The sequence below is a fragment of the Alligator mississippiensis genome, chromosome 4 (genome assembly GCF_030867095.1).
Source record: "Alligator mississippiensis isolate rAllMis1 chromosome 4, rAllMis1, whole genome shotgun sequence".
Classification (NCBI taxonomy): Eukaryota; Metazoa; Chordata; order Crocodylia; family Alligatoridae; genus Alligator; species Alligator mississippiensis.
In genome coordinates this window covers 55,475-77,446 of record NC_081827.1, presented here as the reverse complement: position 1 = coordinate 77,446, position 21,972 = coordinate 55,475, and the positions used below count along the sequence as shown (strand labels likewise).

General features: G+C 53.7%; 1 long non-coding RNA gene across 33 annotated transcripts in view; it reads left to right on the top strand.

The window, feature by feature from the left end:
* Positions 1-5,069: 5,069 nt before the first annotated feature.
* LOC132249912 (uncharacterized) overlaps positions 5,070-21,972 on the top strand; it is a 47,677-nt gene continuing 30,774 nt past the window's right edge. For 6 of the 33 annotated variants that reach the window (XR_009461428.1, XR_009461415.1, XR_009461408.1 and 3 more), the window contains exons 1-4: positions 10,493-11,147; positions 11,542-12,197; positions 16,302-16,368; positions 17,965-20,567. This is a non-coding gene — a long non-coding RNA (uncharacterized LOC132249912). Of the gene's footprint in view, positions 5,089-5,706; positions 5,838-9,641; positions 10,307-10,488; positions 11,148-11,541; positions 12,198-14,167; positions 14,187-16,301; positions 16,369-17,964; positions 20,568-21,972 lie in introns of those variants that run through there. The other 27 variants (XR_009461406.1, XR_009461417.1, XR_009461424.1 and 24 more) reach the window with 16 other exon arrangements.

Here is a 21,972-nt window from a genome sequence, read left to right as displayed (position 1 = left end):
TGGGGTGCCTGCCCATGCTGAGGAGTGGCAGCAGCAGTGCACAAACTGCTACTGCATGTGGGAGAAATGTGGCCCCTCTTGTTCACCCTGGCCAAGCCCTTCTTGCTGCAGCTATTAGGAGTCCCCGCCTGGGCTGCCCTGCGGCTTCTCACTGCCGTGTCTGGGCTGCCCACCAGGGCAGCGGTGGCAGCTTAGCAGAGCTGCAGGGCAGTTTGGACATTGGCTTTGAGCAGCTGCAGCAAGAAGGTTCTGGCAGCTGAGAAGTGTGTCGGGCCACGGTTCCCTCGTGCTGAGTAGCAGCTTCTGCTTGGCCGCCGCTGCTATTGCTCCTGCTGCTCACGGTGGGTAGACGACTCTGGAGCATGTGTAGGGCAGGCCAGGTTTGGGGCTGTGCTCGTGGGTTCTGGGTAGTCTGGAGATAGTCCTGTCCGCCAAGTTGAAAGCAGGGCGGATGGGGGCAGAGCTAGACAGGCTGTCCAGCTGCAGCCCTGCTGTGTGGGCAGGGGACGGCAGGTTGCATCATGGGCTGGACAACGCCTGTGTCGGGTAGGACCGAGGGCCCGCCCCGGCCCAAACAAAGTCCCTCCGTGGGCCAAATCCAGACACTGATCTATATGTTGCCCACCCCGGCATAATCAGATGCACATGTCACACCCAGGATGTCTCTGGAGAAGTAGAAGACAAGGCAAAGCAAGTTCCTCCATAAAATGTACACCAGATTATTGGGACGTTAGTAATCGGGGACCTTTGGCCAGAGCGGCTACATACATCAAAGAATACGTAGACTTACTTAGTACTAGGGGGCCAGTGCCAGGGCCCCTCGCAATCTGACCTTCAGGTTCGAGGCCAGTTCCAGAATCCCACATATTTGCCTTTGGGGATTTTGTAGGTTGAAATTTCTGTACTCCAGCCCACTTCTCTGAGATAAGGATTTCCTGGCCCATTTTGTAGAGAGCAGGGAAACACAGGGCCTGGGACCTTTGTTCTTACCTGAAGTCACCTCATTAGCACTGGATGTCATCATTGGACTATACATCTCAGCTCCCCTGAATCTTTTCTGACATGCTACTCTTGATGTGATAGACTGAACTGTTTCTGGGTTCAGAGAATGTGGAAGGAGGGGTAATGATGTGTAATGTAGTGTAGCAAAAAAGAGGTGAGGGTGGTTCAGGACTCCCTAAGACTCTTCCCCTGGACTAATACAGACTCTTGGTACTTTAGTAGTTGCAGAATACAGCTTTGCATTGAGGGGCCTCATTTGACCCCCAAGTACAGTAAAAGCTGTGTTAACCAGCATTCTCTATCCGGAATACACTATTAACGGGAGTTCCTGGCTGGCCGCAGGAGGCGGGAGGGAAAGGTTGCATGTGGCGGCTGCCACCGCCACCTGCCACCCTGTACTGCTGCTGTCACCATCTCCCCTCCCCTCCCCTCCGCTCTTCAGGGATTTTCCAAAAAGATGAAAACCCGACTGAGATAACCAGAAATTTTAGACGCTCGCTCCCCCCACCCCCCACTCATGGCAGTTAACAAAGCTTTTGCTGTATAATCATTCCAGATAAAAATTCCCAGATATTGCTTCTGAGAGTATGAATGGGGGAGAAATATGAACATTTTTTTTAACTTCTTGATACTAGCAGTGAGTTTAACCCAGGATTTCCATGACCGATCTCAGCATATTCAGTGCCACATTTGTGGCCGTTGCTGCTTAGCACTGAAAAGATTTGCAGGCTAGAAGCTGGCTTTCCTTTATACAGTTACACCTGCGTATGATGGAACCCTTTTACGTAGAGGGTTTTTTACTCGGTGATGCAGGCTATTAAAAACCGGGTGTACCATTCAGTCTTTTGAGAGACAAGACTACAGCACTTTTATGATTGGGACAATTTGGCAAGCTTATAGCCAGAATTTTTGGAAAGTATCGTTTTTTTGTAACTTATTACTAGGCATGCTGGTTTTCTTTTAGAAAAAAAATCACAAGTTCTCTGATTAAACCCCCACCCAAACCCTCCTTGTTCTGTTATTGCAATGAAGTGTGTGTGTGTGTGTGTGTGTGTGTGTGTGTGTGTGTGTGTGTGTGTGTATGTATATATAGAGAAATTGGAAATCCTAGCAGTGACTCAATCACTATCATAAAATAAATTCTAAATAGCTATAAATCTTGGCATGTGACTGGGTTTCTTATCATGGAACATCAGAGCTCCCCCTGCCCCCGTTGTTCACTGGGACGCGGGTCCAGGAGGACCTGTCCCCCTGCCTGGCTTTGCGGTGATGAGCATCAGTGATATGCTCCAGTCGGTCCGTCCCCCCACTCCTCCTGGAGCCCCTCAATCTCCACCCACAGCCCTTTTGGTCGTGCCGACGCTCCCAAACTAGTTGACTGGGGGCCCAGATCTGCAGGCTCCTGCCCCCACAGCAGCACCTGAGCCTGTCTGCCAGATGTGGAAGGCGGTGGTTGCTGTGGCCTGAATGGAGTGCAGAGCCTGGAGCCCGGCTTCCCCTTTTTCACAGGTTACACAGCTGGATTGGTCCCTGTGGGAGGTGGGGGGGGCTGAATGGGGGTTGCCTGCTGTGGTCTTGGGCACCTTGCCCTCGTGCCCCGGTGGCCATCATGGCAGGGCAGAGCAAAGCTTGTTACCACTGTTGTGAACCCTCTGCTGCTGTGGGGAGGCACCCCCTGCCTGCTCATTGGAACCAAGGAGTGCAACTCCACGCTGCCACCCTTGCTGGCTGGTGGGCAGGGGTCACCTTGCCACTGCGGTGCGGGGCTCGCAGCAGTGCCAATGATGCTACCGACCCTGGAGTGTCCTGCCATGCTGGGTGTGCCCTGCTGGGCCAGAGAGGACCCCAGGAGAGGCCAGCAGTCTGGGAAGATACAGCATGCTGCGGGCGGCCTGCCACCACCCTACGTGCAAATCTGGGGGGCATGTGCCCCCATGTCTCCCTGGTAGCGTGTGCAGTGGCGAGGAGTCAGGCCCCCGCCCACTCCCCTCTCGGGCCCTTCCTTTATTTGCTGGCCAAGTTAGTTGTCATATCTGCAGGGGTTCATGCTGCGTTCAGTGAGAAGAAGGCTTTGAGCTTTCTGCTTAGCAGCACTTCTGCAGCTTAGTCTAGGTGCCTTGAAAATGGCCGAGGCTGGGAGCAGGATCCTGTTACTGTCATCCGTGTTATGGTTAACAGTGTGAGCGTTTTACATCGTGTGAAAGTGTCTGATGTGCATCCGCCCTTTCTCACAGGCTAGTCCTTGTGCAACTGTCCTTGGCACCAGGTTATTGGTGAAGAGGTTCAGTGTGACAGTGGGCTCCAAAATGCCTGGGGTAGAAGGGCCCCCGACAGTTGACACGTCTGCAAAGGGTCCCTGTGCTGGCTGTAGAGAAACAGGGTTATGGGGCCTGCGCTAATCTCTTGAAAAGATCCGAGCCAACCCCGGCAGCAAGTGAGCGCGTGTTCCTGCCTTGGACACCCTCACGGAACACAACGTGCCACTAGTTGCCTTGGTTTCTCACTGGATGCACGTTGTTTGCTTGCACATGTCCAAATGTACCACCTGCAGTGACTGCAGCTCTGGCCTCTGAACTACTAGGGCGCCTTGCAAAACAATGGCCTGCCTTGGGCTAGGCTGATATTAGTGGCCCAGACCCAGACACTTCCTGTTGTTTCCTGCTGTGCCTGGATTAGGTGTTGAGCACTTGGACCTCTTCCAGCATCAGCACGTATTAGCTTCTTATTCTCCTGTGGCCAACACCAGAGGGCATATGACCATGCTGTCTCTGTCAGCCTCTGTCTCAGCCTTCCCATGCTGGCTCCCATGAAAACCCTTGTCCCATCACAATGTGCAGTGGGGCTGCAACAGTATTTCCTAGCTGCAACTGGAGAATTGTGAAGTGGGTGGGAAAGAGCCTTCGTTGCCTGCACGCTCCTTCTTTTTTTCAGCTTGGAGCTGCTTGTCTGTCCCAGTGCTCCTTTTCTGTTCTCCTCTGTATATGCTGCCCCTGCGTAGCCCTCCTGTCTCCTGTGAATGCTGGGAGATGGTGTATGAGGGTGTACATAGGCCTCCAGTCAGAACTGTTTACTTACGGAGTTAAGCTAAAACCCCTCTACAGAGCATCATGCGAAGTGCCTACACATCTGCAGCAGTGGAAGGCGAATGGGGTAAGGGTTAGAGGTGAGGGGATGGCTCTGTGTTGCCCTCTGTGAGATCCCAGGGAACCACGTTGTTACGGGCGGTCGAGTGGGTCACAGTACAACCATTCTTCCATGCCTGAGCTTCAGCCCATGAGGTTTGGGTGCAGGTTTCCCCCTGGGTGACATGACACTGCCTGTACAGGCGCAGTCACCTGAGCACAGAGCCAGGGGGAACTGTATGGTATGGTTGGGTTTGAAATGCAAAGGAGCAGGGACCAGGATGCACTGGTCCGAGTTGGGTTACAAACCAGTGAGGGGTTTCATACATGTCTGGGGCAGGGCACTGGGGGTCCCTGTGCTTCTGGCTTGTGGGGAAGGAGCCTGGTGCTGGGGATGCCCTTTGCTGCCGCCCCCGCAGCCCATGCTAGTGAGTTGCTTTAACGCCCTTGACTCCCAGCGCTTCGTCTCCGCTTGTGTTGTGATGCCGTCACTGCTGACCCGCAGCCCCCGCTCCCCGTTCTTGTCCCCACGGAAAAGGTCGGTCCCGCGTGCGGCTCCCGCCAGCGATCACCAACGGAGCCGGGGCTGGGGGCGTGTCCTGGAGCGCGCGGCAGGTCTGGCATCAGAGGCGCGTGTTCCCGTTGGCCGCCTTGAGGCGAGCCGCGATTGGGTGGAAGAGCTGTATGGGCGGGGTCTCGGAGACTCCGCCCTTTCTCGCTTTGATTGGCCTTTGCCGGTGGAGGCGGGTCCAGGAGGAAGTCTCGTTCTCCGCAGTCTGATTGGCTGTTGGGTTTGGTAGGAGGAGTAGACCCAACTGCGTGCTGATTGGTCCGACTCTGATCTTCAGCGGCTCCGTTTGCGCTGGCAGGGCGGGTGGTGGTTTTTTGGCCGCAGGCCGCGTGCCCTGCATGTGATCTGGTGCTGCCTGTGGGCTCCTTTCTGAGGTGTGTCGTTCCTAGCAAGGTTTGCATGGTGTTTCCCTGTTTTAAAGTTAATTAAAAATGAAAAAAGGTTGTTCAGTAAGAACTGCATGACATCTGTTCTAGTGGAGAGTGGGGATCCTTGTTTTAACATAAGTACCGTGTTGAGCCCGGTGCGGGGGGACGAAGAATTGCCGGTATTATTCGTATTCTACGTCCTTGTCACGACAGAAATGCGTGGAGGTGGGATGCGTGTGCAGATGTGTATACAGTGCGTGTGCTCTGTGTAGAATATATACGGGAGCCCCGCGGCAGTACTGAGCGGTTGCCCCCTCCCCGCCGTTGTGTCCCGGCTTCGCGCCCGGCTGCAGGGACAGGAGGGCACGTGGAGCCACTTTCGTCCCTGTCCTTGTCCGCTCGCTGGCTGCAATGCCCGGCGTGACCACAGGAGAGCAGCACTGAGCCGTCCTCAGGAGCCGTTCCTCCCCGTCCCGCAGTGCCCGGCGTGAGTCACCGGGGGTAGCACCGAGCGCGCTCTCCTTCGAACCCTGGTGCGGCGGGGGGGCGGGGACCTTGGGTTTGTAACCCGCGTGGGAGTGGGGCACGTGCGGGGTGCGCGGGGCCGCAGCCCGGGAGCCGCGGAGCCGGTGCTGGCGGGACGCTGCCCCGCGCCGCCTGCGTCTGGCCCCGCTGCTCGTCGCCGCTGTCCTGGGGCGCCCGGCCCGGCCTCGTTCCGCAGCGGCAGGGGCAGGACCCGGGGGTGTCTGTGGGGGCTGTGTCCTGTGTGGAAACGTGAGTTGGGAACCTTTTTCTGGCAGTGCGGTGATTTTGTGGGTGGGAAGTTGGTCATTTAGTGTGGTGATTTGGGGCGTTTCTGTGGAAATGTTTGGGGAAATCTGGGGATTTGGGACCTTTTTTCTGGATGTATGTGGAAATGTGTTTTTTGCTGTGGGAAACTGGGAATTGTGTGTGATGATAGCTCCTTTCCTTGAAAACACAGTGGCTCTGTATTTAAAGCTGGTTACTCTAGTAGTTGGTAGAAATGTGTTTAGAGAGATGGTGTGGTAATTTTAGGGTGAGTTGGGAGGGTTTTTAGGGGACTGGTTTGTTGTGGGATGTGTGGGAAAATTGCGTGGCAATTGGGCAAGCATATGGAAATACGGTCAGGTTGTGTCAGGGAAATTTTCTGGGGATTTGGAAACCCTTTTTGTAGGAACGTGTATAGATAAGTGAAGATATTTGTGTAGTGATTTGGGTACCCTTAATGGAAATGTGCTGGGTCGGCCCACGGCGGTCGTCTTATCCACTGCGGCGCGGTTAACGGCGTGTGCGTTTTCACTCGTGTGAAACGGTCTAACGTGGGCGTGCCCTTTCTCTGAGGCTCTCCTCATGCACCTGTCCTTGGCACCAGCATATCAGTGGTGAGCTGCAGTGTGACAGAAGTGTTACTTGGGGCAGAAGGGCCCCCAGGAGCTGTCATGTCTGCAAGGGTCATTCTGGGTACCGAGACGGGTGTGGCGGTCCCTTGGAAACAGCCAAAGCACCACAGGTGAGTACGTGTTTCTGCTTCGACACGCCAAGCGGACAGAACGTACCAGCAGTTGCCTAGGCTTCTGCCTGGAGGCACGTCATTCACGTGCCCTGCTCCAACGGGAACACCTCCACTGACTGCAGCTCTTGCCTCCAACTGCTGGTAGCACCCTCAAAAAGCAATGGCTTGCCCCTTGACTTGCAGAATACTGGGGGCCCAGACCCCACAGACTTTGTATTCTCTTCCCCTGTGCCTGGGGGAGGTGTTGAGCCCTTTGATCTCTGCAGTCTTCAGCACTTGTTAGCCACTCCTCCTTATGTGCGCAACACCCAGCCCCTGTGACCTTGTCCTACCTGACAGCCTCTGTCCGCCTCTCCTAGTCTCATCCTTCCTCGGAAGGCTTCCCATGAAATCCCGTCTTCTGTCCCAGCGTGCAGCAGGCCTGCACCAATGTTTTCCAGCTTGCTTTAGAGAGTTGTAGAGTAGGGGTGGTGCTTCCTTGCCCCCTGCTGTTTGCTTCTGTCCGCTTTAAGGTGTTCATGTATTTCAGTTTTCCTTTTCTCCCCTCCTCTGTGGTGCCTGTGTCTTGCGCATATGCAGGATGTTGGCGTAAGGCAGGGGCCGGCAGCTCTTTGGTCCTGTGGGCCACGGAGGCGGTACTGGGGAAGGCGAAGCGGGCCGGTCAGCGGTGCCGATCCCGAATAGCCCAGGTCCCGCGTGCCCTACGGCTCCTCCCCGTACTGCCAACAGTGCCCAGCCTAAGCCCTGACCCCCAGCCCGCCCTGCACCTTCTCTGGACTCCCTGGACAAAGTTGACCAGATGGAACCTGTGTGCATAACCCTGGCCCGTTGTGCCCCTGCTCCAGACAACCCGTGCACGCTGAGCAGCGGCAGTAGCTGTTGCTCGACATGGCGGAAACATGACTCCTCCTCGTCACGGTGGCCGGTCCCTTCTTCCTGCGGCTGCGCAGAGTCTACACGTGGGCTGCCCTGGGGCTTGTCTCCACTGCCATCGCTGCTGCTTCCGGGCCGTGCGGCAGGGCCGTGACGGCTGTGCAAAGGAACCGTAGGGCAGCCCAGCCTCAGGCTCGTAGCGGTTGCAGCCAGAAGAGCCTGGTAGCTGTGAAAGGTGTGGGGCCACTTGCCCCTTGTGCCGAGCACGAGCTTGCGTTCACCTCTGGCAGCTACGGCCGCTGCTCAGCGTGGATGGGCACACGTAGAGGAGGCGCCGTGCAGTTTGGGGTTTGGGCCGTGTGCACGGGTTCTGGCTGGGCTGGTGCTCGTCCACTCTGCCGGGCCTAGTCCTGAGCGGGCACTGGCTGGATGGAGTTGGAGCTGTGCGTGTGGGTCCCTGCCAGTAGCTTGGGTTTGGGGCAGTGGCGGCAGAAACTGAAAGCAGCTTTCTTTGCCTGCGCAGCCTGGGGAGGCAGTTCAGGCGCACCCCGCTGCATGCCCAGAGGCAGCGGGATGCACCAGAGGCTAGACAGTGATTGGGCAAGACAGGATTGAGGTACCTGCCAAGGGGCAGACTGAGTCCCTCCATGGGCCACATCTGCCCATGCTACTCATGGTGTTTCATATGGAACAGGTTTTAGGAGCAGAGTATCTGGAAGGAGGACTACTGTTGTAAAACTGTCCGTCTCCCTGCAGCTGTCTCCCCACACGGATTTGTGGCGCTGAGCAGCCGTAATATGCTGGTGCCCTGCCCATGGCGTTTTCCCTCCCCCCTCAAGGCCAGTGCCCCTCGCTCCCCTTTTCTATGCTGATGCTGAAACCTGTCTAGAGAGCAGGTTGCAAAGCACCACACTTTCATTTTTTAAGCAGAAAAAGAAATGAAAAAACCTGTTGTTGTTCAGGAAGCACCGCAGGACGTCAGTTCAACTTCAGGGGAGTTTGAGATGTGTGGTATACAGATTCTCACCTGTGCAGGAGGGAGGAGGAGGCTAACAGCAGATTGTCTCCACTTTGCAAATGTCTTTTAAAGCTTTCCTCTGTTCACATCGAATGTTTACGTGTGGTTTTTGCTTTGTTTTTTAAATGGATATTCCGATACGTGTCAAGCAGATTGGCGTCGCTGGAAGTTTGGGAATGGGAGCGAATCCGTTTTCCAGCGGACTTGGGAGATGTCAATGAGCGGGGGCCCGTGTCCCTGGAAAAAATACAACTCTGGAAGGGAAGAGCGCTGCTCATCTCTTTCCCTGCCCACCTGGGAATGCTCCTTGTCCTGTTTTGTTTCTTTTACTCTGCTGTCTAGACCGATTTTTAATTTACAAAGGTTCACAAAACCAAAAATCAGTTGGTGTTTTAAGCTGCTTTTTTCCCACCTTTTCAGGAAGCAGTTACTCATCTTTGGTCTTGCCTGGTATTGAAGGCTGGAGAAACAGATTCTTATTGTACTTTCTCAGGCCATTGCTTGTGATGTAAATGCAGGCTTATTACTTGTTAACAGTTGCAAAGAGCATGTTCATCTAACACAGGAGGTACATGGTCCCACTAGGGACCTCTTACTGGACTTGGTGCTGGCGACAGGGGATGACCTGGTAGGGAATTGACTGACTCGAGGTAACCTAGGGGACAGTGACCATCCATTGATTGGATTCACTATCTGGCACAGGGTGGGAAAAATAACCAGTAGGGTAGGAGTGCTAGACTTCAGTGTGGTCAGGAGATTAGTTAGCGAGGCGCTGAAGGACAAGAGCACTGGTAAGATGGGAGTCCAGGAATGGGAGTTGTTCCTAAAGGGAGCAATCCTACAGGTGTAGGAGAAGATGATCCCGTTGCACAGGAGAGGGGAAAGAGGGGCCAAGAAACCCTCTTGGCTGAACAGCAAAATGCAGGAAAACCTAGGGGCAAAAAAGAGGCATATAGACAGTGGAAGCATGTGAGATTTACCAAGGTGGAGTATACCTACTTGGCCTGCGCTTGCAGGGAGGCAGTTAGAAAGGGTGAAGCAGAAATGGAGCTTGGGCTGGCAACAAAAATTAAAAACAAGTAAAGTCTTTCTTTAGGTGTATAAGGAGTAAAAAGAAGGTGCCATGGTAGCATAGGAACCGTACAGGACAAACTAGGGTAAATAGTGATAGGTGGGGTGAGCGGGGCAAGGTTGAGCTCTTCAGTGAGTTTTTTGCTTCTGTATTCCTGAACATGGAACAGGACAGGTCTCCCAGTTGGATGCTAGACAGGCATAAAAGGGACACCAGCCCACCAAGTGTTTGTGCCAACTTGGTGAAGAGGCACTTGGAAAGACTGGGTGTGTTTAAGTCAGCAGACCCAAGTGATCTTCATCCAAGGGTGCCAAAGGATTTGGCAGCATTATAGGAGAGCCCCGACACAGCTGTTTGAGCACTCGTGGCACTCGGGTCAGGTCCCAGAGGGCTGGAAAAGGGCCAGTGCGGTCCCTACCTTTAAGAAGGGAAAGGAGGATCCGGGTAACTAGACACCAGTTAGTCTCACTTCTGTTCTGAGGAAAACCTTTGAAAACATTAAGCATCACATTTGTGGGAGTCCTGGAAGGTGGGGGGATGCTGAAGGGCAGTGAGCACATATTCATAGCAGGTAGATCCTGCCTGACTAACCTTGTTTCTTTTTATGACCAGGTCACAAAATGCTTACACACAGGAATTGAGGTAGATGTCATCTACTTGCATTTTAAGAAGGCCTTCAATATGGTATCTCATTCTAATGTCATTAATAAACTGAGCCGCTGTCACGTAGATGATTACACGATCAGGTGGGTGGCAAAATGGCTCAGCGTCATACCCAGAGAATAGCGGTGGATGGGTCGGTATCGACCTGGAAAGATGTGGGCAGTGGAGTCTGACAAGGCTCGGTCCTTCGACCTGTGCTGTTTAATGTCTTCGTGAGTCACTTGGATGAGGGCGTGGAAAGCACTCTGTCCAAATATGCAGATGATACCAAATTTATGGGCAACGTTAACATGCTAAAGCAGAGGTCCTCAAACTGTGGTCTCTGGACCAGCGCTGGTCCACAAGCTCCATGTAGGTGGTCCTCAGAAAGGTTGCAGAACAATTGAGAATCTCTGCATTTGGCCCTGCAGTTGATTACTTTTTTTTCCGGTGACGGAGATTAAGCGGTCCGCTGAGACCCTCGGCAATTTTCAAGCGGTCCGTGCAAAACAAAGTTTGAGAGCCGGTGCGCTAGAGGGTTGGGACCAAATCTGTGGGCACCTGGGCAGGTTGGAAAAATGGGCAGACCAGAATAGGATGCAGTTGAACAAAGACAAGTGCAAAGTGCTGCACCTAGGGAGAAGGAATCACCGGCACGCTTACAGGCTGCGGGAGGGCTTTCTCAGCATCAGAGCAGCTGAAAGGGATCTCGGAGTCAGCGTTGATACCGAGATGAGCGTGAGTTGTCAACGTGACAAAGCGATTGGTAAAGCTAACTGCACTTTATCATGTGTTCGCAGGTGCAGGACAAACAGGTCCAGGGAGGTGATGCTTACCCTCTACGCGACATTGGTCGAGCTGCAGTTGGAGTACTCTGTCCGGTTTTGGACGCCACACTTCAAGAGGGATGTGGACAACCTTGTGAGGGTTCAGAGGAGGGCAAAAGTATATCTATTATAGAAAATAACATGCAGTATATTTAGTTACATCAATTGCCACACTGCTAGCTAAAGATAAACCTATGATATACCATATAGGGATCATTTATGTACGGTCTGTTAGCTCCTTTTAGGACTTGTGCTTTGTTTAATTGTGTTTGACGGTTTCCTTTACTTGCTGACCAAGTTAGTTGTCGCAGCTGCGAAGGTTCACGCTGCGGTTACTCGGAACAAAGCCTTGGCCCTTGTGCTTAACAGCGTAAGCGCGGCTCAGCCTAGGCACCTTGAAAATGGCCGAGGCTGGCAGCAGGGTCATCTTATCGCTATCTGTGCTGGGGTTAACAGCGTGAGCATTTTACCTTGCGTGAAAGTGTCTGATGTGCGTCTGCCCTTTCTCACAGGCTAGTCCTTGCGCTCCTGTCCTTGGAACCAGCTTATCGGCGAGGAAGCGCAGCGTGACATTCGGAACCAAAAGGCCTGGAGTAGAAGGGCCCCCGACATCCGTCGCATCTGCAACGGGTCCCTGCGTGAGCTACTGAGAAACGAGCGTTTGGGGCCCGCACCGGTCTCTCGGAAACATCCGAGCCAGCCCTGGCAGCAGGTGCCTGCGCGTTCCTGCCTCGTACGCGGTCAGGGAACGCTACGCACCAGCAGTTGCCTCGGCTTCTGACCGGACGCACGCCGTTTGCTCGCAAGCATCCAAAGCTAGCACCTCCAGCGGCTGCAGCTGTTGCTTCCCAACTACTAGGAGAGCCTTGCAAAAGCAATGGCCTGCCCCTGGGCCAGGCTGATACCAGTGGCTCAGACCCAGAGACTTGCTATTGTACCTCCCGGTGTCTGGATTAGGTGTCGAGCACTTGGAACTCTGGCAGCTTCAGCACATATTAACCTCTCGTCCTCCTGTGGCCAACACCACAGAGCCCGTGACCCTAATGTTTCTGTCAGCCTCTGTCCCACCCTTCCCCTGAAGGCCTCCCGTGAAATCCCTTGTCCCATCACAGTCTGCAGGTTGGCTCCAGCGGTATTTCCCAGCTGCACGTGGAGAGTTGCAAGGGAGGTGGGGAAGAGTTTTATGCCTCCATACTCTTTACTTGTTTCAGCCTGAAGCTGTTTGTTTGTCTCAGGGCCTTTTTTTCCTCTCTCTCCTCCTCTGTCTGTGCTTCTGCTGTGTAGCCACTGCCTCCTGTGTATGTGGGAAGGTGATGTAAGGGGGTGCACAGTTACCCTTAAGAAGGAGCAATTTTTCTATGGAGTTAAGCTGAAACTGCTGTACAGAGCGTCTTGCAAAGTGCCTTCGGGTCTGCAGCGGTAGAAGGTATATGGGGTAAGGCACAGAGCTGAGGGAATTGCACTGTGTTGCCCTCTGTGAGCTTCCTGGGAAACACTTGGGGCGGGGGGGTGGGGGTGCGGTTCCTGTAGGTGCCTGGGCAGTGCAACCATTTTTCTTCTATGCCCATGGGGTGTGGGTGCAGGTTTCCCCCTGGGTGACATGACACTGCCAGTGCAGGCCCAGTCACCTGAGCGTAGAGCCAGGGGGGACTTTATGGTATGGTTGGGTTTGAACTACAAAGGAGCAGGGACCAGGATGCACGGGTGTCAGAGATGTGTTCCAGACCAGGTGAGGGGTGCATGCAGGTCCGTGGCAGCGTCCTAGGGCAGGGCAGGGCACTGGGGGGTCCCTGTGCTTCTGGCTAGTGCGGGAGGAGCCTGGTGCTGGGGGTGCTCTGTGCTGCTGCCCACCAGCCCGTGCTTCTGGGATGCTTTGGTGCCCCTGACTCCTAGCCTGCAGCCTCTGCTTGTCTTGTGTTGCCCTCACTCCTGACCCGCAGCCTTGTCCCCATGGAAAAGATCAGTCCCAAATGCGACTCAGGTGGGTGAACAGGTGATCCACGGCTGCGTTTGGTGGGGGAGCGGGGGCAACACGTCCCCTAAGTGCACGGTGGCATGCGGTTGTGTCCCTCACTGGTGCTGTGTGGGCTGGGGATGTGGTCCCACTGTTCCCGAAAGCAACGGGTTGCGCCTGCTGGGCTGCAGAGGCCCCGGGGCGAGGGCAGCAGGGAGGGAGCCCGAGTCTGCAGTGGGCAGCCTGCCCCTGCCCTGCACACAGGATTGTGGGCACGGGTTCCCGCTGCCCCTCGGGAATGCGCACAGCTGTGAGGAACCCCCCACCCAGCCTGAGCCCGCAGCAGGCAGGCAGTGGGTGGGGGGAGCTGGGCTTTGGTCTGCTGCAACAGCCGCTGTCTCCTGCCGGGCAGGGCGCCGTGGACACGGGTCCCTGGCCCCATAGTGCTGGCAGCTGGGGGCCCCCTCTGGTAGAGCTGGGGGCCAGGAGGTTGAGCGGAGTGGGGAGTTGAGGGGCTTTTCATTTTAATCAGGCATTTTGGTGTTTTTATTTGAGAATTAGTGGGGTTATCTATCAGAGATTTTGCCTTTTTTTTTAATCTGGGAAAAGCAGGATGCCTCGTCATTAGAGCAGCACGTGGGAGCCAGGGCCTGCAGCGTTATCAGGCGTGGGGTGGACACGCGGTTCCCGGTGTCAGTCGGAGCCCGGTGGGTGGCGGGCACGCTCCGCAGCAGCACCCGGGCTCCGGCGCTGCCGTGCGCTCTGGACACGAGGGGCAGCTCTGAGCCGGCACGTGTGGGGCCGTCTGCAAGGCTGGCTCGGGGCAGAGCAGACCGGGGTGCTGTGCGCGACCCTCGGGGCTGTCAGGCAGCCGCTTGCCCAGCGGAGGCATCAGCGCTGCAGGCGGGATCCCCCATGGCCACGGGCGGGGCACGGGGGGGAGGGCGGGTGTTCTGTGCGCGGTGCCGCAGCTCGGCCCCTTCCTCTTCGAGCTGGTGCTGGCGGGACCCTGCTCCGCCCCGCTCCGCTTGGCCCTGGGCGCGCTGCTCACCCCGCGCCCCCCGCACGGGGTCGGAGCCGCCGCTCTCCTGGGGCGGCCTCGTTGCGCGGCGGGGCAGCGCGGTGCGGGCGGGCAGGCCCCGGTGCCGGACGGACCCGGGGGACGGGGTGGAAATGTGCCCGTGAGCAGTGGCGTGGAGCTGTGTGAGCACCGGGGAGTTTTCATGTTGCCTGTTTTGTGTGGGGGGCTTGGGAGACATTTTTTGTGGCAGTGTGATGATCTTTTTGGTGGGAAGTTGGTCCTTTAGTGTGGCGATTTGGAGGTGTTTTGTGGAAATGTGTGAAATATGGTGGTATTGGGAGAATTGTGTGAGGAGCTGGGACCTGTATTTGGAAATTGTGGAAATGTGATTGTTTGGGGGGAATTTGGTCATTGTGTGTGGTGATATAGTGCCTTGTTTGGAAATACTGCTATTTTGTGTGGAAACGTGATGGTTTGGGAACCTTGTGGAAATGTGTGTGGAAATCTGGTGATTTTGTGTGGAAGTGGTGTGGTAATTTTAGGGTGATTTGGGAACTGTTTGTGCGACTGGCGTGTTGTGGGACCTGTGGACAATTGTATGGGGATTGGTTCGCTGTATGGAAATACGGCTGTGTTGTGGGGGGAAAATGGTCTGGGGATTTGGAAACCCTTTTTGTGGGCTCGTGTGTGGGCTTGTGGTGGTTTGCGTGTGGAAAACCAGACATCCTTTGTGATGACTTGGGGGCGTTTTTGTGGCAATGTTTGGAGATGTTTTGTGACGTTGGGAGAGGTCTGTGGGGATTTGGGACGTTTATTTGGGGAGTGTGTGGAAATGTTAAAATGTTGTGAAAACCTGGTGATGGTGTGTGGTACTAAAGGATGTTGTTTCTTGGAAAATGTGATTTTTGTGTGGAAAACTAGTGATTTATGAACTCTGTGGAGATGTCTGTGGAAATGTGGTGATTATGCCAGTGAGAAGTGGTGTGGTAGTTTTAGGGTAATTTGGGAACTGTTTGTGTAACTGATGTTCGTGGGAGCTGTGGAAATGTGCGTGCATGGGAATATGGTTATGTTGTGTGGGGGAAACGGCGTGGGGATTTGGAAACCTTTTTTAAGGGCATGTGGCGACTTTTGTGTGGAAAACAGTTTGTTCTGTGTGGTGATTTGAGAACCCCCTTTTTATCTGGAAGTGCTGATTTGTTTGGTGGCAGGCGAGTCATTTTGTGGTAATTTGGTGATGCGTTGGTGGAAAGGTGTGGGGAAACGTGGTATTGGGAGAATTCTGTGGGGACTGGGGAGCGTGTCTGTGGAAATGTGCTTTTTTGTGGAAGATGTGATGGTGTGTGGTGAAAAAGGATCTGTTTTGGAAATGTGATTTTTTTTGCGTGGAAAACTGGTGATCTGGCACAGGTGTACATGGAAATGTGAGTGGAAATATCTGGTGATTTTTTTGTGTGTGTGGAAAATGGTCTGGTAATATTAGGGTGATTTAGGAACCGTTTTTGTGGAACTTGTGTGTTGTGGGACGTGTGGAATAGTTTGTGGTGACTGGGTAAGTGTGGAAATATGCTTGTGTTGTGTGAGGGAAATGGTGGGCAGGGGTTGGAAAAATTTCTGTGGGCATGTGTGTACCTGTGTTTGGACACGTGGTGGTTTCCATGTCGAAAACTGGCCCTGATTTGAAAACCCTTTTTCTGGCAGTGTGGTAGGGTGTTGGGTTTTTTTGAGTGGGAGGTTGGTCATTTTGTGTGGCGATATGGAAGTTTTTTTGTAGAAACGTTTGGGGAACTATGGTGGTTTTGGGAGAGTTCTGTGGTGCTTTGGGAACTTTTTCCTGGAAATGTTTGGAAATGTGATTTTTGTTGTGGAATTTAGGACCTAGAGGTATACAGGACATTTGTTTGGGACTATAGGGGTTTTGCGTGGAAATATGATGATTTAATTTTTAGAAAATGGTGTGGTAACTTTAGGGTGATTTGGGAACTGTTTTGTGCGACCTGTGGAAAATCGTGTGGCGATGGGGTAAGCATATGGAAATATGGGTATGTTGTATGAGGGAAAATGCATGGTGATTTGGAAACCTTTTTTGTAGTAGTGCGTGTAGAAAAGTGTGATTTTGTGTGTGTGTGTGGTCATTTGATAAGTCTGAACGGGAATGTGCTGGGCTGGCCCACGGGGGTCATTTCATCTGCTGCGGTGCGGTTAACAGTGCGTGTCTTCTCACTCCAATGAAATGGTCTAACGTGGGTCTTCCCTTTCTTTCCAACTGCTCCTTGTGCACCTGTTCATGGGAGCAGTGTCAGCGAGGAGCTGCAGCGTGAAAGAAGTGGGACTTGGAAATATCCAAGGGACCACGGGTAACAGGTGAGTGTGAGTTTCTGCCTTATACACTCTGATGGGGTAAAATGCACCCGCAGCTGCTTACGCTTCTGCCTGGAGGTGCATCATCTGCGTGTCACTCCCCATTTATGGGGGCCTCAATTCACCTCCTTCCGCCGCACCTGATTTACATGTGGGGACCCACTCTCCAGCCTGTGGGCAGGCATGTACCTGTGTACATGGTCACATGCACATAGCACCCCTTTGTGACCCCTCCTCCTGTTTCCCTGAGCACCTTGCAGGATGGAAGTCTGGCAGCCTGCAAGGAGAAACCCACCATTGGTCATGCTGTTCCCCTTTAGAGGTGAAAATCTGGATTTTTCTCATTTAAAGGAGAAAATCTGGGGCGCTGGGTGTCAGCAAATAAAAACCTAGGTTTCCGGACTAGCCCAGGGATTGACACGACACTCGGTTCGAGGAGTGACGGAAAGGCTTTATTTACTACAAGTATTTAAGATCAAGTCAGGCAAATCCAAACCAAATCAAAGTCCAGTAATTAGCTGTAAGGTGATGATTTCTCGCCAAACAGGCGACAAAGAGGCGGTCTGTTTCCCTTCACCTTGTAGAGTAAGTTGGGTGCGTCGGCAAGCCGTGTCAGAGAGATTTTTCACTCCTGAAGCGTGCGTGTGCTGTGTGCTGTTTTACTTTTTATCCCCTTACTTTAGCATCTTCAAAGCATTCTTTTAGTTGTGTAAATTAAGATGGAGTCCCAAACAGTAACCGACAGGAAAAACCTGCCAAGTACCGGTTATCAGAAATTTCTAATGCGAACGAGTTAGCTTCTTCGGTAACGAGAGGTTATTCAGTTTGGAACGTATCGAGAAACCGATTAACTGCTAGGAAAAACATACTAAATCAGGAGGAGACATCTATTACATACGGAGAATGTGTTTCAGCATATAAACGCGACTTAGTCGGAAAAGAGATATTTATCGTGCTAATTAATTGAGGATAGACGCTTCATACCGTTACACACCAGACAACTAAGAGTCTGTGTGAAATCATCCTGAATATAGCCCGATAAGATGGAAGAGACTTCATAATTCTTTCTTAGGTGGCCTGGCCATGAAATTGCATTGTCTTGCATTATGCAGTTAGCGTTATTATTCAGTATTTTAACTTTTGTGAGTAGGGCCAAGCTTTACATGATTTTCAGAGTCGTTACTGGGTCGGGGTTCTTAAGGTGACATACTGGGTTTTACTGCATTTTTCCCTGGTGAATGCAAAACCCGGGTCCCTGCCAATTACCCTTTTTGTACGTGAAGTGAAGACGCTATGACATTTGCCGGTGATGCTCTTAGCGTATAAAGGATTACAACCCTCCAAATTGGATAAAGCAGCTAGAGACAGGGCTAGAATATGCACTTTTATTGATCACACCTCGAGGCATAAGAATAAACCCTTTGTGCTATGCCTACCTAGTGACTTGTCACACCACAATACAGATTGTCCAGTCTACCGGCTGGGGGAGATGCAGGAGGGAGGAGGAGGCTAACAGGAGGTTGTCTCCACTTTGCAAAGGTCTTTGTAGTTTCCCTTTTGTAAAAACCTAATTTTTACGTGGGCTTTTTAAATCGATAGTTTGACGGGCGTCACGTAGACTCGTTTTGCTGAAACTTTGGGAACGGGACCGAACCCATTTTCCTGTGCGCTTGGACCTGCAGATGGCTGGGGCCCGTGTCCCTGGGGAAACTCTGAGTCTGGAAGGGAGGAACACTGCTCATCTCTCTCCCTGCCTGCCTGGGAACGCTCCTTGCCTTGTGTTTGTTAGACTCTGCCATTTAGACCTATTTTAACTTGTAACAGGGTCACAAAACCAAATGCCAGTTGCTGCTCGTAGCTGCCGTTTCCCATCGTTCCAGAAAGCAGCTACTCGCTCTTGGTCTTGTCTGGTATTAAAGTCTTGAGAAACAGAATTTTATTCCACTTTTTTTGGCCGTTCCTTGGGATGTAAGTGTAGGCTCACAGCCTATTCCTTGTATGCCAGCTTAAGCACGTGTCGTTCTTAAGTTAGGCTTCTGGTAGGTGTGTAGTCTGCAATACTGAGCGTGGTCTGTCAGGCCCTGACCATATTTTCAGTTTACACCGAGGGGAATCTGCCCACAGCCTTCCTTCCCCTTTCTCATCACCATCTTCGTAACATCCCTGCCTCTTTACTTGTCGCTCATTTCAGGAGCTGTTGTGTGCCAGTGCTTCTGTTCCCTGGTGCTTTCCCCGGGTACCCACCCTGTCTCCTGTACGTGGTGGAGGACCGGTTTAAGGAGTTGCACGGAGGGCCTCACAGAAGTCCTGTGTGGTCACGGGTTTACAATGAAGACTTGCAGCTGTGTGTTACTATTTCTGGGGTGTGCCGTGTGTGAGGTGCAGCTGTCAGAGGAACGCTTTGGAGATGTCGCTCACGCAGGGAAGCAAAATTGTTCTGCTCCCCACTACTGAGCTTTAAAGGGTGATACCTGTGAGACATCACATCCCCTGTCCAAACCTGAGCCATCTGAGCAGGGGAAGTGGCATGGGAGCGGGGGCCAAGATACCTGGTTGACAGCCCAGACTGCAAGTTGAAGGCTGCAATGGAAGCGCTCAGAGTGTGGCCTGTCAGATTCCAACAAAATCTGTCAAGTCTTACATGTAGCTTATCACAAGGAAACGAAAAAGAAAAGGACATGAGCAGGGGCCCATGTTAGAGTCTTAGTGCATTGGTCAGCGATTGGGGGTGAGGGGGTGCATGTCCCTCCTTCACTGCTTGTGTGTTGACTGTCATTGTTAAAGGACCAGGGTTGGGGGCGGGGGCATTCTTGGCTGCTTGGCCAAGTGCCTGGGGGAAGAGCTAGGAGGGAGGGGGAGGTTCAGCAACCCCGGACTGGCCAGGTCTCCCCCTGCCTCCCACAGGGCTGCGCTACCTGCTACTGGCAGTGACTCTGCCTGGAGCAGTTGGCAGGCCCTTGTAAGCAGCCTGCACTGCTTGGGAGATGTGGGCTGTGACACCTTGGTTTTCTGGACTGTGGTAAGAAAGCAAACAGCCTTGTAGTACAGGCTTCAGTTGTGGGACTGCACCCTGTTGTTGAGACCCCCCCCAGGGGCTTATTTCTTGTATGTCCATGCAGGATAGTTGGAGGGGTGGGGAATGGAAGGAAGAGGCATGGATGAGACCTGCATCTTCTGTTCAGCAAATTTCTGTAAGTAATGTTAGTACTACTAATATTATCCCTGTTCTGATTCTTACTATTACTATTATTTGTTTTCCCATATACTTTGCCAACAAAGCACCTGGCAGGTCCAGTAAGAAAAGGAAGTTTCCAAACAGGTGACAGAAGGAAACCAAATGATTTAAGTATGCAAGTGGTGGTGGTGGTGTTGGGAAGGTTCAGGAACCATGGGGGAGGCAAGATTTTTTGTTATGTCTTTTGTGGCAACAACAGCACGGTTTGGACGGACAGAAGCAAGGTTTTAGGCATCCCAGTCCCCTTTTTCAGTCCTGGTTCCTTCCCAGCATCCTGAGGAAAGGTACTGTCATACCCCAAAGGTTGCCTGTATCTTACAGTTGGTCTGGTAAAACAGGGGTCAAAAAACCTATGGCCTGTGGTTTGGATCCAGCCTGTGAAGAAACTGGTTCTAGCCTGTAGCAGTTCAACCAAGGAGCAGCACACTCCCATGGTGACAGCAGCAGGGACATCCCCAGCGGCCTGTTGCCACTGCGTTCAGTTTGTTCTTTGTGCTGCAGCAGAAGCAGCCTCCCCAGGGTCCCGGCCCCTGCCTCTTTCTTTTGAGTCCCTTCACAGCCTGTGGAGATTGCCGGGGACCAAGCTGTCACGTTGGCAATGGTGCACAACGGCAAAAGAACGGCCCTTCCCTGCAAGGAAAGATTGCACCTAACTCCGAGCGAGCAGAGCAGAGCATGGACACAGAGCGAGATGCTCATCAGTAGGGTAGTCTGGCCTTGCCGTTGCTAGGAGTGCCCAAGTAGGGAGGTGTTGGAATAATTTCTCAGCTTTTTCCCTAGATCGCTCTAAGAGGAGAGGGGAGCGCTAAGCACACTTGGGTTCGTGCACGCTCCCCATCGTTTTCAGAAGCGGACGGCAGGAGAAAGTTTGCGGTCAGCGATAGCAGCACAAGGCCGCGCAACCAGGCTGGGGAACGTGGGGCTCTTTCCTAAACCAGGAGTGGCAGGACTTGCACAGCTTTGCCAGGTGAATGCTGTGCCTGAGTCCTATATATTGCTTACCTTGGCTCTTGCTGCCCTCTCCCTCCCTGCCTCCACGAGCACAGGTACAGCCTTTCTTAAGCCCCTCTCACTGCTACCTGGCCAACTTTTAAAGCAGTGGTTCTTGCCCTTTTTCACTGTAGGACCCCCCACCATCCTGGTCCGTGATTCAGAGAGTCTCTCCCTCCCTCCCTCCCTCCCGTTCCTTGACCCTGCCCCCAGGCAGCCTTGCAGCATTTCTCTCTACCTTGCTGTGACCCTTTCAAATCTTGCAGAGGAACCTCTCTGCTCCCTTTGGCTGGTGGTGTAGATAACAGGGAGGAAGGTAGGGAGCCTCTTCCTGTCCTGGAGGGCACAGTGAGCAGAGCTAGGGTATAAAGATGGACGTGGGCCCCGTGCAGCGAGCGGAGGCTGCTTCAGCACTGGACCTGAGGACGAGGACCCAGCTGAGCACGGTTGCGTTCTTGTTGCCCGGGCAAATGGGGAAGGTCGTGCCGGCTGGGAAGGGTCCGGTGGACACCTCGGCCTGTTCTCCACGCTTTTTCTGTGGGCGGAGCGGGTGGGTCGTCCTGCCGGCAGTCGGGTCGAGGACAGGCTCTGGCATGGCACTGCCGAAAGCATTTTGGCAAAGTCGAGGCTCAGCAAGGGCTCCCCATACTGCTGCTTGGTTCCTTAGTATCGCAATCCTGTTTTGGTTTCTGAGTTCCCCCATTTCGTGTTCTTACTAACAGCTCGTTACCGCCGGGCCTCGGCCGAGGAGGCTGTGGCCAGTCTGCGCTCAGAACCTCGCAGGCCGACGCGGGCACAGAAATGACGCAGCTACGGCTCCCTCGATGGTTACCCTTGAAATGCAAAAGGCGGGTCCCACTACAGTGGCCACCCAGGCAGCTAAGAGGCAGGAGACCAAACTGCAGCCTGAGCTTGCCTGTCATACCCCAAAGGTCCCCCACGCAGTAGTGCAGCACCACGCACGTTCTCCCCCGCGGGGTGGGAGGTGGTGGGTCTGACTGGCAGCAGGTCCCTCGCTGGTGCAGATTCCCTCGCCTTTGCCTTCCAGCTCGCCCCGTCCTGCAGACACCCGAAGCAAAGGTCTGGGGTGGGAGCCAGGTGCCAACACCTGGGGGTTGGGTTTAACGCCGTGTGCCGGGTAGTGTGGCGTGGGCCAGGTGCTCTTTCTTGTCTGAGTGGGTCAGGTGCCTCACCCGCAGAGGTTTTGGGGGCTATGGCATTAGCGCCAAGCCGGGGTCAGGACGGGTGCTGGAAACAAGTGCTTGTCGCACACGGCCACGGAACAAGATGCGCAGCTCCGCATGACAAGGCGGCACCTGCGGCGGTGATGCCTGATGCGCGCTAGCGCTTCCTCACAGGTAGGACCTGCCTCGGGCCGGCGC